A 13,735-nucleotide genomic window follows, 5' to 3' on the forward strand; every position below is an offset into this window, starting at 1 on the left:
AGACAAAAAAGCTATTAGTTTTTGAATGGGAGCATGTCTTATGGCATTGAAAAACAATTAATTCAATTGACATCACTGCTGAGTGCCTAGCGTTTATTGTTTTTCAATGCCCAAAGACATGCACCCATTCAACACCTAATAACTTATTTTTTCTAATAAGATACGAAGTTACGGTCTAGAACATGGGTGGCCAAACCATGGCCCGCGGACCACATTTGGCCCGCGACTGCCTTTTTGTAGCCCACGAAGCTCTTTTTAAAATTAGCATGTTTTCAGAGTTAAATTTTGTTTATATATTTATATCATTTGAATGAATTTGTACCTAAACCTTCATCAATTTCATTCGAAATGAACGCAGGAGGAATCTCCTTGATTTGATAACAATGTAATTCTATAAAAAGGTTACCGTCACTGAATAAAGGATAAATTACAATTTCAATATAAAAATTTAAATTCACAAAATGGTACAATATTTGACACAGAATTTTCACTACCTATGTTTTAATAGTTAAATTTTGAAGATTGTGGCGTCCTGAACGTAAATCATTTGTTTTTTTTTCTATTAAATAAAGATACTTAACCACGTATGTGGCGTTAGTGTCTCAAATCATTTGTCAGATTTTATCTATCACTTCAAGATTTAGTGAGATAACGTGTGAAAAATGTAAAATGTATCTGTTTTAAGTTAAATTGAACTTAGATAACTAATTAAAAAATTAATAAACCTACGTGATCACTGAAACCTGAATTTAAGTCTGTTTATTAGCTTTTATTCAATCATGAATTCAAATCTTGCTTAGCTTATTGTTTCATAGATACGTCTAAAACTAGGAAAAAATAAGATTACAGCTATTTCTAAGAAGGCCGTTCAAATCTGTAATGGAACTTCAAAGTTACAATAAGAACTTAAATTTTGAGCTGAATAAAACGAACTTCAGCACATTGATTATGCTGATTAAGCTGTTTTTGACCTTTTTAACGAGACTTGGGATTGGAATCAGCGCTCCCATATTAGTCTTTGCACCTCGGAAAAAATATTTTTTTAGCTTTGTGTTATTTGTTCTTTCCATCACATATAAGGCATTTTTTCCGATTAGTCTTGGTTATTTAAAACCGTTGGTTTTCATATGGTCTCCACAATTGTTTGAGCGTTGTCAGCTTTTGAGCGGACTCTACCTCTAATTTTGGGGAGTTTGGAATCCCTCTAGAAAACAGATCATATCACACTTTAAAAAATTTCTGAACCACATTCACATGATAGTCAAAATTATATTTTGAAAGTTTCGTTCAACTATTCGTAAAGAAAATATTGTTTCAATTTTTAAACTGCGACCCAGAGATGGGTCTTGACTCAAACATTCAGTCAGCGAAACTTTTTTTGTAGAGAAATGAATCCAACTGTGTTAGATGAAATTTTAGGGACTAGATAAGATAAAATCGATGTTGAAAAACATGCGAAAAAAATTCGCCTTGTCTCCCGATAGGACTTGAACCCACATCTTGCGCCTCTCCGGGGCGCAAGTCCTACCGGGAGACAAGGCGAATTTTTTTCGCATGTTTTTCAACATCGATTTTCTCTTATCTAGCCCCTAAAATTTCATCTAACACAGTTGGATTCATTTCTCTACAAAAAAAATTGTTTCAAAATTTTACAACATTTACTTATTATTCGAAAACTCGTAACTCTGGTACGTAACTATTATTATTTTTTTGCTTAACTTCATAGCAAAAGGTATAATTATCAAAATTGAACCAAATTTATATAGCTCAGTATTGGTAACGTGTTCTTAAAAAAATTTACAGTGGGGTAACATTTGTCAAGATTTCAACCCGAACCGGTTTGATTTTTGTAAATCTCTCAAAAAGACGCTTATTTGTATATATGTAGATAATAATTTTTTTCGAAGGAAATTGTTTTTTTTTTCAAAGTATGAAAAATTCCACTGGATTTTTTTTGTGTGTGCAAAAAAAGGATAAGTTTTTAGATTCAACTGGAAAGAGTTCAGAAGGTCCGTGCTTATAAATACTTTTAGGTCGAATTCACAGTGAGCGCGGTGCGAAGTGCGAAGCGAATTTCCAATTCGCGCGAAAAACCGCTTCTCATTGAAACACGTTGAAAAAAACATCGACCGGCCACAGTGCAAGCGAATTTTCGTGCGAACACCTGGCTGGATCGCGCGAATTCATCCTGTTCATCCGGACATACACTGAAAATATTCTCTCGGATATTTTTTATCGTAAAATGATTTATCAAAAAAAATGTTTTCAAAAGTTTATTTATTTAATTATCATTGCCGTTTCTGTTTTGGTAATGAAAAATGCACGGTTTTTTAGCGCGGATTTTCGAAACAAACGCGGTTTCAGTCTTTTTCTATTGAAACAAATTATAACTGGCAATAAACGACCGGTGGCATGAAAGCCCCACAATATGTGTATAGGGTGAAGGGGCTGAACGGATAGAAGTTGGAATTTGTTATACGACGCCATCTTGAAATCCAATATGGCCCCTTTCACTCAACTTTAAAATGCTGGAAGTGACTGAAAAGCACATGAAACTCCCACAATATGGGTATTGGATGAAAGTACTCAATAAGTAGAAGTCGAATTTGGCTGTCCGACGCCATTTTGAAATACAAGATGGCGGTTTCCGCTTAATTCAAAATGCAATAAATAACTGAAAATCGTAAGGTCCATCCACAATATAAGAAATCAGTAAAAGGGATAAAAAAGTAGATGAAAAATTACTGACAAAAATTTAACAAAAATTTTGAGAGAACTGCAAAAAAGCACTGAAAAGAATGAACAAAAATATAACAAGTGTTATAAAACTAAAGTAATATTGACAAAAATAATACAAAACTGTGGGAAAATATGAATAACTATTAGTAAAATTAAAAAATATGACAAAAAAAATAGTGACAAATGACAAAACTTTGGATAAAACACGCCAAATGTGGTTAAATAATTAAGCCAAAAAATATGACAAATATTACAAAATTAGACAAAAATATGAGAAAAAAATCACAGAAATGGCAAAACTATGACAAATGAGAAAAAAAAATTTATGATAAAATTATAATCAAAATTTGATAATGAAATGACCTGACAGAACTAATATAAGGACCAATATTTGACAATAAATTTACAAAAATGACAAAATAATAACAACAAATTTACAATAAAATCACAAAAATCTGACAAAAAATAAGGCAAAATGACTAGAATATGATAAAGTTTTGAAAAAACTATGACAAAAAATTGTCAAAAATAATGACAATAATCTAACAAAATTATGAAAAATGAGATAAAAATATAACAAAATACTTTCAAATATATGTAAGAAAAATGACAAAATGATGACAAATACGACATAAAAATCACAAAATTAAAAAAAAAAAAGACAAATCCAAACATATAATAACAATAATAATAATTTATTAATGATGAATATGTAAAAAATATATCGCAAATACGACGAAAAAATGACACAATCTATAAAAATCTATGGGCTTGTGATATGTGTAACTCAGTTGGCATGTTAGTTCCCTCCTAAGCCAATGTCCGTGAGTTCAAATACAAGAGTAATCATCGAATGCATTTGTACTGGAAAAGACTTTCAGTATGAAGAGAAGGTGGTAAAACGAATATAATCGAACGAAAAAAGACAAAACTATAAAAAAAAAACTTACAATCAAATGAACAAAAAATCTGACAGAACTATGACGAAAATATGACAAACGAAAACATGACAAAATTATAACAAAAATTAAAATAAAATGACAAAAATCTTACAGTACTTTGACAACCTTTGTCAATTGTCATAGTTTTGTTTTATCATAGTTTTGTAACATTTTTTCATACTTTTGTTGCATATATTTTTATCACATTTGTAAGATTTTGGTCATAGTATTGCCAGATTTATGTTATTTTATTTCAAAATTTTGTCATACAGACCCCGCTTGATTTTGGCAACATCCGAGCAAAAACCGTTCGTTTTTGGCAACATCCAAAAAAGACGTTTTTTTGTCTTTTTTTATTTTTTATTTTTATTTTAAACAAATAAAAATTAATGTAAAACGTAATATTAGCATGAAATTTTTTCATTCGGCTTAATTGTGATAGTTTTAAACAGTAAAAACATGATTTTTTCCATGTTTAATGCTCATAACTAATATAATTGAGTCAAATTGAAAAATTGTATGCTAATATAAGGTTTTACATAAATTTTGACTAATTTGAATTAAAAATCAAAAATGAAAAAGTGACAAAAAAAACCGTTCGATTTTGGCAACATAAAATTTTCGGGCGTGTTGCCAAAAACGAACGGGGTCTGTATTTGTAATTTTTGATTAGTTATTATATTTGTCATATTTTTATTTCATTTTTCATATTTTCCATAATGTTGTCAAATATTTGTCAAAGTTTTTAATTTCGAGTTTTGGCATTATTACTAATTTGTTGTTATTATTCAGTCAACTTTTGTTAATTTTTGTCAGTTTTTTTTTTAAATTTGGTCATGGCTTTGCCATTTCAATGTCAAATTTATCATAGAATTGGTATATTTTTCTAATATTTTTGTAATATTTTTATCACCATTGCCATATTTTTATTAAAGTTTTGTCAGCGTTTCGTAATATTTGTTATTATTATATTGTATTTTTTTTCAAAATTTTGTTATATTTATGTCATAGTTTTAGAAGATTTTTTTTGCGATTTTCAGTCATTAAAATTATTTTAAAGTTGAACGGAAGCCGCCGTATTGGATTTTAAGATGGCGTTTCATAGCGTCAGAAAAATTCGACTGTTACTAATTGATTGAGTTTTTCGGAATTAACGCGGATTGGTTTTTTTTTGCGCGGTGCGTATCCCTCGCTCACAGTTTTGTTAATTTGCAAAGATTTTTTCACATGTGATTAATTTTTGCAACACCGAAGGTTTTTTTCAGTGTTGAACCGCTTCGCAATTCGCGTGCACTGTGGCCGGCCTTCAAAAGCGAACTTGCGAAATTCATCCGGTGAATGAATATTTCGCTTCGCAGTTCGCTTCGCGCTCACTGTGTTCGTACCCTTAGTAATTAATCTTTTGAATGCCGAGAGCTTAACGACGGTACCATTTTTTCATTCTATGTAATATTTTTTATTGCAATTCGGAACTCAAAAAAAAATTTAGGGAGACCGGTAAACTTTGGAAATTAGCGGCGATTTGACATTTATGGAATTCATGATGAAGGTTTTCATTCACTTAAAAAAACTTGTAAAACATGGATGGAACGATTTTTTAGATTAATCTGTACTCGAAACACGTATTTTTTATAGCGTATTCTGTTTTTTCACTGGAATATTTAAAAAAATATTGATTTGGCCCGCGAGCCAATCTCATATCCATATTTGCAACCCATGTGGCCAAATCATGGTCTGCGGGCCACATGTGGCCCACGAACAACTTTTTGTGGCCCGCAAAGCTCATTTTTGAAAAGCCATGTTCTAGAAATTGATATGTTTTCTTGGCCTGCGTACATCATTCAAATTTATTCATTCATTCATTCATTCATTCATTCATTCATTCATTCATTCATTCATTCATTCATTCATTCATTCATTCATTCATTCATTCGTTCATTCATTCATTCATTCATTCATTCATTCATTCATTCAAAATCATCAAATATATCTGAATCTGTTCTAACTAAATTCAAAACAAAGATCTGAAAATCTCTTTGAAGTGATATAGCCAAAAGTGTATAAAAACTAATTTGAAATTGTTGTGTTTGGCCATTTTCCATCCATTTTTCGAACATTTGCAGTTTTCTTTGGAACGTAAAAGTATGCAAATATAATTTTGAAAATCTAAACAATTCAACATGGAGAATCGTTCGCCATTATTTACTCAAAATGGATCAATTTTGCACTTACACCCCTTTGGCTCTGCAGGCCTTATAAAACTTTACAAAAAAGGTTACCGTCACTGTTTGAAAAAAAAAACAATTACAATTTTTAAATTATCAAAATACTACGGTATTTGACGCATGGTCTGTAAATTACAACACACATTTTTAAATTTTTTCCGATTGGGTTTTGGTGACTACATATCATTGACATTCAAGCGGACTCTAGTTTTAATATAGAGAAGTTTGGATAGCCGCTGAAAAATTGTAAGATCGTAAAAAAATCGTTTAAAAATCGTAAAATCACCGAAGCATATCAACATCATAATTAAAATTATGCATTTATAACAACTTCAACCATTCTTAACATGAATTCTGTTTCAACAACGTCGTTCATCCATCCAAATTTAATAAGTTTTGCAAATTAAGCAAAATATCTAAAGTTTGCTCTGTAAATTTTTAAAATTTGAAATTGTTTGCTAAGTTTTCCGTTAAAGGAAAAGAGTATATTTATGAAAATTAAACTAATTACAAATTTATTTTCATTGGCATCGTGCTCTGAATCCATGAACATCAATAATGAAAAACTAGACAGAATTTACGGTTGGGTGGTAAAATTCAACTAGAACCGGTTTGGTTCTGACAAATCTCTCATAAAAACGACTTTTTTTTGGCAAAATTTGACTTCATTTGGTGCAATGATTAAAACAGACTCAAATTCGTAATCATCCTGTTCATAAATAGCTTTCCAAATTCACTTAACTAACTGATAATTGTCAAATCGAGATATTGAAAAGTTTGGAAAAAGTTGGATTGAGTTGAGGTCCATACTTTGAAAAATCAATATCGTTTGTGATATAACTAGAGTTCGTTAAAAATATATTCTTTTGAACGTCAAAAACTTGTGAACGCTACCTTTATTCAACAATACCATTCTGCGTTTTTTTTTATTTGTCTATCTATTTTTTCTAAGAATACTTTACGTTGAACTTCAAAACTTTATTTTTTCATATTTGGAGACCATAAAATTGACTTTATGTCCATTCAAGTCACGTCATTTGACATTTCTGAGATGAATAAACCGATGAGATTTTAAATGCCTTGAAAAATTTGACGTACATAGATTAGTTGGGAGGTATAATTAATTTCGTATTCCGTTATATTTATACTATTTTTCAAATGGAGAAAAATTAGTAAAAATATGAAAGTAACAAAAATGTCTAATTAAGATGAATCTATTCTGAAGTTGTCTGCATTTTTTCAGCACGTATCCGGGCCGGAAAAATCTGGACTACTTTCATCTAAAAACCTGGAAAAATCCGGGTATTTTAAATCGTTTTTAAGGCTTCCACAAAACCATTCATGATTGTTTTTATAAAACTTACTCAAAAATTCTCGTTTTGGTACATGAATTAGAAATTTTTACAATACAATTTGATTTATTTTTTTTGAACGAATTTGCATAAAAGATTAATAAATTCGAGCATTTATCAATGAAATTCGAGCAACCAAGCCGAACCGGACCTCTCCAAAATTTTTTGTTAAATTTCCGGGCAAACCCATATAAACCGGGCCATCTGACAAGCTTAATCTTTACTCGATGTGAACTAAGCAAAGCCAATCTCATTTATGAAATTTGGCCCTCCTGTTGAAAATGTTGGCCACCCATGATCAATCTATACAATGATACTTGGATGGATCGAAGCACGTGTTTTTCGTACCCCGATCGGACAAAAGGAAATGTACGGCCGGCTCAAATGAAGTTTTCTATTGCGAATACTCGTTCGATCGATGTGTAAACTGTTTTCGGGTTTACGTTGTTTGCACGGCAGCGCTACTACTTTTATTGTTTACGCATTTGAGTAACTGTCAACGTGCCTACTTCTTAAGCCATGCACATCAATTAGTGAACTGCATTTTTATTTCCCTATATTTCCCCCCTTTTTTGCCAATTGATTTTGTGTTAACAGATTATCACGTTAACGGTTACTCAAATGCGTGAAACAATAAAAGTTGTAGCGCTGCCGTGCAAACAACGACAATGATACGGTGCGGAACAAATGGTATTGTGCGGCAAGAAGTTTTCTCAAATCACGCTCTTGGCTCATTTTCACCTTTCATGCTTCCTAATCTAATCTATCCGTCTATAATTTTCATTACTTTGATTTCAACACCAACATGTGAAAAGGGTATTAAAGACGAAGTAAACAGAATCCGTTTTCAGTGGGTCCAAAATGCCCAATATAAGCTCTACTTAACACAAAAACCGTTTTTAGTTTTTCAGTTTTCGTAAGATTTATAATGCAGTTTGAGCAAAGGGTCTAAAAAATTTAGAGCCATAAAATGACATTATCCTAACACAGATTGTTTTATACACCCTTCACTCCACAACAAAGCTAACGGTCTAGATGCAAAACATTAAAAGGAGAAGAAAGAATGCGGAAAGCTATTAACTCACTCCTATTGCGCTCACACATATGATACATACAGTACAAAGCAAAGGGTGTATAAAACATTCAGACGAATTTCATACTCCAGCTAGGGTCTATAAACAATTGCGAGCTATTTTTTCATGATAACACCGTCGTATCAACAAAAAAACACATTTAGAATGATCCTACGCACCGTTTTGACCATATAGACTTGCAAGATTCCTTGTGAAAAAAGATTGCAAAATTTTCAAACGTGTTTTTCTCGAAACGTCATAAATGAACATAGACCCTTTTCACGTGTTGGTGTTGATTTGATATTCTTCATATTAGAATGTATAGTTCACCGAAATGCCATTAATCATTCAATTAAATCATAAAAACCAGCGGTGATAATCTGTTAGGTGTTAACACAGAACAATAGTTATGACTGTTTTGTGTTTACTCGTAGCTTACCCATAAAAAATATGCGAAAATCTGTCTTCAAGGTTCAAAAACACTTTCCTTGGTGTTCACATGATTTTAAAACCTTTTTATTCATTCTTCACCAGAAATAAATAAACAGGAACACGTGAACCAATAATATACCTACGTCTTAATCGTTAAATTTTGAAAGACTTTCTGAAGTATGATACCCTTTCCGTTTGGGGCAAAGTGCCCAAATCTCGTGACAATCACTTGATCCTGAAATTCGAGTATTCAGGAGTGTTCAGCGATCAAATGCAGGAAAAAAAAATCCACTCTTTCATGTGACGTTGCAGAAACGACAGTTGTTTTTTCATATTCGTATTTTTAATATTAAATTTTCCTATCGACTGCTGATTTTCGGCGTTTTCAGTCTCTATAAGATGTTAAAACGAGGTTATATACTACATCCGACGTTTCGGAATAATTTATTTAGACTTTTTCAAAGTATCTAGCATCGAGAAAACAAAGTATAACAAAGGTATTAAAATTTTGTTGTTTTATAGTGTAGCAATGAAAACTTATATCATGTAACTATCTTGGGTCGGAATGTTAACATTTTTTTGTTAATGTGAGACAGACATTGTTATTGGGTGTATTTTTTCAGTTGAATACCGTGAAAGTATTGTATTGCGTTGCGGTTAGAATATGTGTATAAATTGGGAAATAATACTTTAAAATATTTGAAAAAAAAGTTTGAACATTTGAAAAAAAATTTTAATCTTGTGTTTTGTTTTTTTCTAATAGTGCAATGGGATTAATTAAAATTGTATGAAAACGGGGCAAAGAATACTTAAATTCATTCAAAATCTTGGGAGAAAAGCTTTTCGAGCTCACAGGAAAATTTCATTATTCCTGCTTATTACAGGAAAACACGGCTACGAACCTACAGGTCAATTTGACAGTTTATTTCACTTTTTCTGTCCCGAGATTTGTCCTGTAATTTCATCTGTTGAATATACAGGACAAAGTCGTCCCGACCAAAGTGGAAAAGATTAAGTGTGTAGTGCCCAACCCCACCTTCAGACGGTGTATATAAAAATAGTCATAAAACCGCATCGAATAGTTGGTTGTACAATGTATAAAATTTGGAGCAATTTCTGATATTGTTAAACTATATTACTTGGATCAGTTTGAATCGAAAGATTTTTACCAAAGTTGATGAGTAGGTACTATATCATTGAAAAAATAAAGTCATATATTCAAAATTTATATCGAGATTTGAGTGCAGCGCGAGGAAATTCTTTGCTGCTTTCCTGTGTTACCATTTAAAAGCAATAATTAATGCCATTCTAGAAATCAATTCAATCAGTCACCGTGCTTTGAAATTCCAGGGTAAGTTACGTATAGTTTATTTATCATCCCGGTAACATTATACAATAGTAAATTCTACCAACCTCACGAAAACACTCCAGACGACGAAAACAAACAAAATTAATTCCAACCACTTATCAATTCACGCAAAGCACAACCACTTTTGATCACTTGTTGAATGCACTTTTTTTTCTCGTATGATTAGCAATTCCCCGATTATGTGCAAGTTTCTTCCAGCAATAAATTCTTATAGCAACAAAACACACTGTAAGCAGAATTTGGCCACAAAACACAACTTTTAGCCTCCCGGGAATTCGAAAAACGCCGAATCGCGTAGCCGCGTACCCCCAACGTTAGCGTATGCCTAACCTCGCTGTTGATCGCCCGACGTCGCGTATCAAACTGTGAGGACTGCTGAATGTGCGCGGTCAACAAACACCTTCAGCGAAATCACAACCAAAGCGTATGGCCGTCAATCAATCTTGCTACCAAATCCTATCTATCAAACCAATCCCTAATCTTCTATCGATATTTGTTGCTGCAAAATTTCGTTTGCTGTGGATTTCCTCTCCAATTTATTATCCTTTTGTATAATCGTGCCTTATTTATCATTGTTTTTTTTTCGAGAGATGTCTCGTATAAACGATTCAGTTTAATTTTCCTTGGTTGTGTATAGAAAGCTACACAGAAGTATTTTTCAACAAGCAAAAATAATTCGATTGTTAGATTGTTTTTAATTCTGAAATCAGGAATTCAAAAATGACATTTTGTATTCAGATGAAGAGTTTTGATTTGGATTGGGATAATCAGAGCCAAAGCAAATACCTAGCCACTAACAACACGGGACACACGATTTCGTTTTTTTTTTTGGCTAAGCTTTCCAGCAACGCGCAATGTCGATACCAGTTTGCGCATCGATCGCTTTTGTTGAAATGCTATCCCAGTTGGTAAGTGCCTCCCGACTTTCAAGGTAGAATGGACAACTTCGTCAATACCATCTACTATGGGAGATCAAGCTGACAAAAACCAGAAAAGTGATTGTTACCAATATTTTTTTCATTTTTTTTATTGCAAGTCGAAACCTTGACTAAGAGTAGTAGAAAACTTTGAGGCTCTAGGAGGTACCAAACTCGAGATATAATAAAGATGAAAAAATGGCAAGTAATAATGCGTCAGTAAAAAATAAATTTAAAAATAATCTATTTATCTAATAACATACAAAGTATTAAACACCATTGTAAACGTTATGAATCAAGCTTTCCAAAACATATGATTTAGTTATACTTTGAAGTTAAGTCAAAGAAGTTAAAGCATGAGAAAATAAAGAAAATCTATAAAAAAAACATCGAAATTTTAATGTTTTTGGACGAGGTCTATCTTTGTCATGGAATATCATGGAAGAAATTCTAATTTACCTCGAAGTTTTAGGTATGCACTAAGAAGTTATGAAAAGTTTAGTAGCGACCACTTGCGACGAAGATATTCAGGGCGTTTAAATTTGTGCAGTTTTTTTGTTTCATTTATGATGGGAGATTTCCATGTAAGCGAGCGGCGCAGCAAGCAAAACATACATTGCAACTATCAAAATTTGGAGTGTATTAAAAAAAAGCAACACTTCAATTTGTGAACAACTTTCGAAAGCATAAATGGAAATTGATTAAATTTTCAGTGAAGCAAATATTATGAGTCCTACGTTTACAAAATTTGGTGACAATCTTTTAAGTGTTTTTTTAGATTTTGTTCAATACAGAAGCTTATGGACAAAAAAAAATTGTGGGCAGGATCGAGAAAAATCCAGGAATGTCCCAAAAACAGCTAGAAATCAACTATTTGAACAAAATTCATGTGGTATTTAAATAGTTTCAGGAGTTCTAGAGGATTTAACGGGGAGCTAAAATTTAGCTAAAAGTGAAGATGATTGATTCCATAAAGTTTAGGATTGTAAGTTCCTAACTGGTTCGTCTAGCTACAGTGGTCGGCAACCTTTTTCGGAAGAGCCAAAAACTTCAAATTTTCATAATTTCAGAGTTCTCAGAGCCACTTTAAAGATTTATAGTTTTTGTTTTTAATCAAATAAAATTAAAAAAATATATATAAATGATCAATGAACATTAGTTTAATGAAAATAACTTTTGAATTTTAGAGTTTTTTTTTCTAACTCTTGAATATATTTTTTTTTTCAAATCTGTATGTGATTACCATTAAGTACATGTATTCTCTTCTGGATTGTGAACTCTCCTAACATGGTTTGATTGCATATCAATTTCAATATGGCAAATATCCAGTCATGAAAATTTTAAAATCCATATCAAGCTTAAAGCTATGATCATTTAGTATCCGGGCACTTTATTTCGGTGATAGCTACGTTAATAGAACTCGGACATGCAAATTTTTTGTAGCGTTGTGTTGGTTATGAAAAGGACTATCTTGCCTATTTTTGATAGATTTTCAAATTAACGTGTGTTTGAGATATTTACGATGCAAAAAGACATGGTAAAAATATTTTTTGCACAAATTTGCTCCTTTTACACATTTTGCGCGTCGAAAATTCTTCATTGTTGACTTGAAAGCCTTGACTTTTTTCATTGATAAATTTGAAGTATTGAAAATCGAACAGTGATAAAATCGAAAAACTACTGGACTTTTCATGATGTTAAAATAAAAGATTTGAACATATCGACATTAGTAGATTATTTTTAATATCTTCGGCAATGAAAAGCTTAGAAAGTAACAAAGAAGAGAGAAATAAATTTTCTTAAAATTATCAATCACTTTTATGACATTTCCCAGATCCATTCTATAATAAGTATAAGGTTAAATTCAACTTAAATTTACGTAGCCGAAAATTTTTATATTCAAAAATTATATTCCTGACAACTGAAAGAATTTTCTAAATTCATGACATCAAGCAAACGTGTCTTCAGAATCAGAATTTAGAACTCTGAAAAATCTCATTTTATGTCACATGTGATTCTTCAGTATTGTGCGTCCAATTGAATGAAGAATGAAATTCTATACAATATAGATTATTCATAAGTGCTTGCTAAAGCTTAGAATACTGGAAAAAAAAATCTGTGGTTTGACTAGTATGAATATGTAATAATGTGATTTTGAACCCTTCATTGAAAATTCGTGACAAATAATAAAGAAACAGTAAATTTTACGTGACAAAATTAGTACAAGGATGTTTTTAAAGTTTCGAAATAAAAATTAATAAAAATAAATCAACGGTGGTTACTTCTAAATCAAATATGAAAAAAAAATGTCCGTTACGGAAACTTCGTTCTAAATTTGTCTGCTTTTGGTAAACATTAGTTGCAGGCATCACACTTGAAATTTTAAGTGTGTTCAAGGACTCAAAGGTTTATTTTTTTTTAAATACAGTCCCCCCACAATCATGGGTCACACACAAATATTAGTCAACGGCCATTTGAACTGCTGATATCTACTGAACTAAATGAAATTTTTTCATACTTCTATTTTTATTCTATCGATAATATCATCAAAATGCTTCTTTTCTTCAAGTTAGATATTTATTTCCTTTAGAAATTGCACATTTTTATTATGAATCTGGAAAAAATCATATCTACTTCGAAAAATCGTTAATGTGGCACATAACGTTTGGTTTCCATTTGATATTGGC

The 13,735-nt window shown here is 31.5% G+C and overlaps 1 protein-coding gene across 5 annotated transcripts in view; it reads right to left on the reverse strand.

Moving 5' to 3' along the window:
- The window catches only part of LOC129744490 (retinol dehydrogenase 14), a 94,580-nt gene that overhangs the window by 66,895 nt on the left and 13,950 nt on the right, over window positions 1–13,735 (reverse strand). The window contains exon 1 of one of the 5 annotated variants that reach the window (XM_055737025.1): window positions 10,176–10,483. The exons of the other annotated variants lie outside the window; for them this stretch is intronic. The gene's annotated coding sequence lies outside the window, so the exon portion shown is untranslated. Of the gene's footprint in view, window positions 1–10,175; window positions 10,484–13,735 lie in introns of those variants that run through there. 5 annotated transcript variants of the gene reach the window in all.

This window comes from Uranotaenia lowii, chromosome 2, assembly GCF_029784155.1.
Source record: "Uranotaenia lowii strain MFRU-FL chromosome 2, ASM2978415v1, whole genome shotgun sequence".
Lineage (NCBI taxonomy): Eukaryota > Metazoa > Arthropoda > Insecta > Diptera > Culicidae > Uranotaenia > Uranotaenia lowii.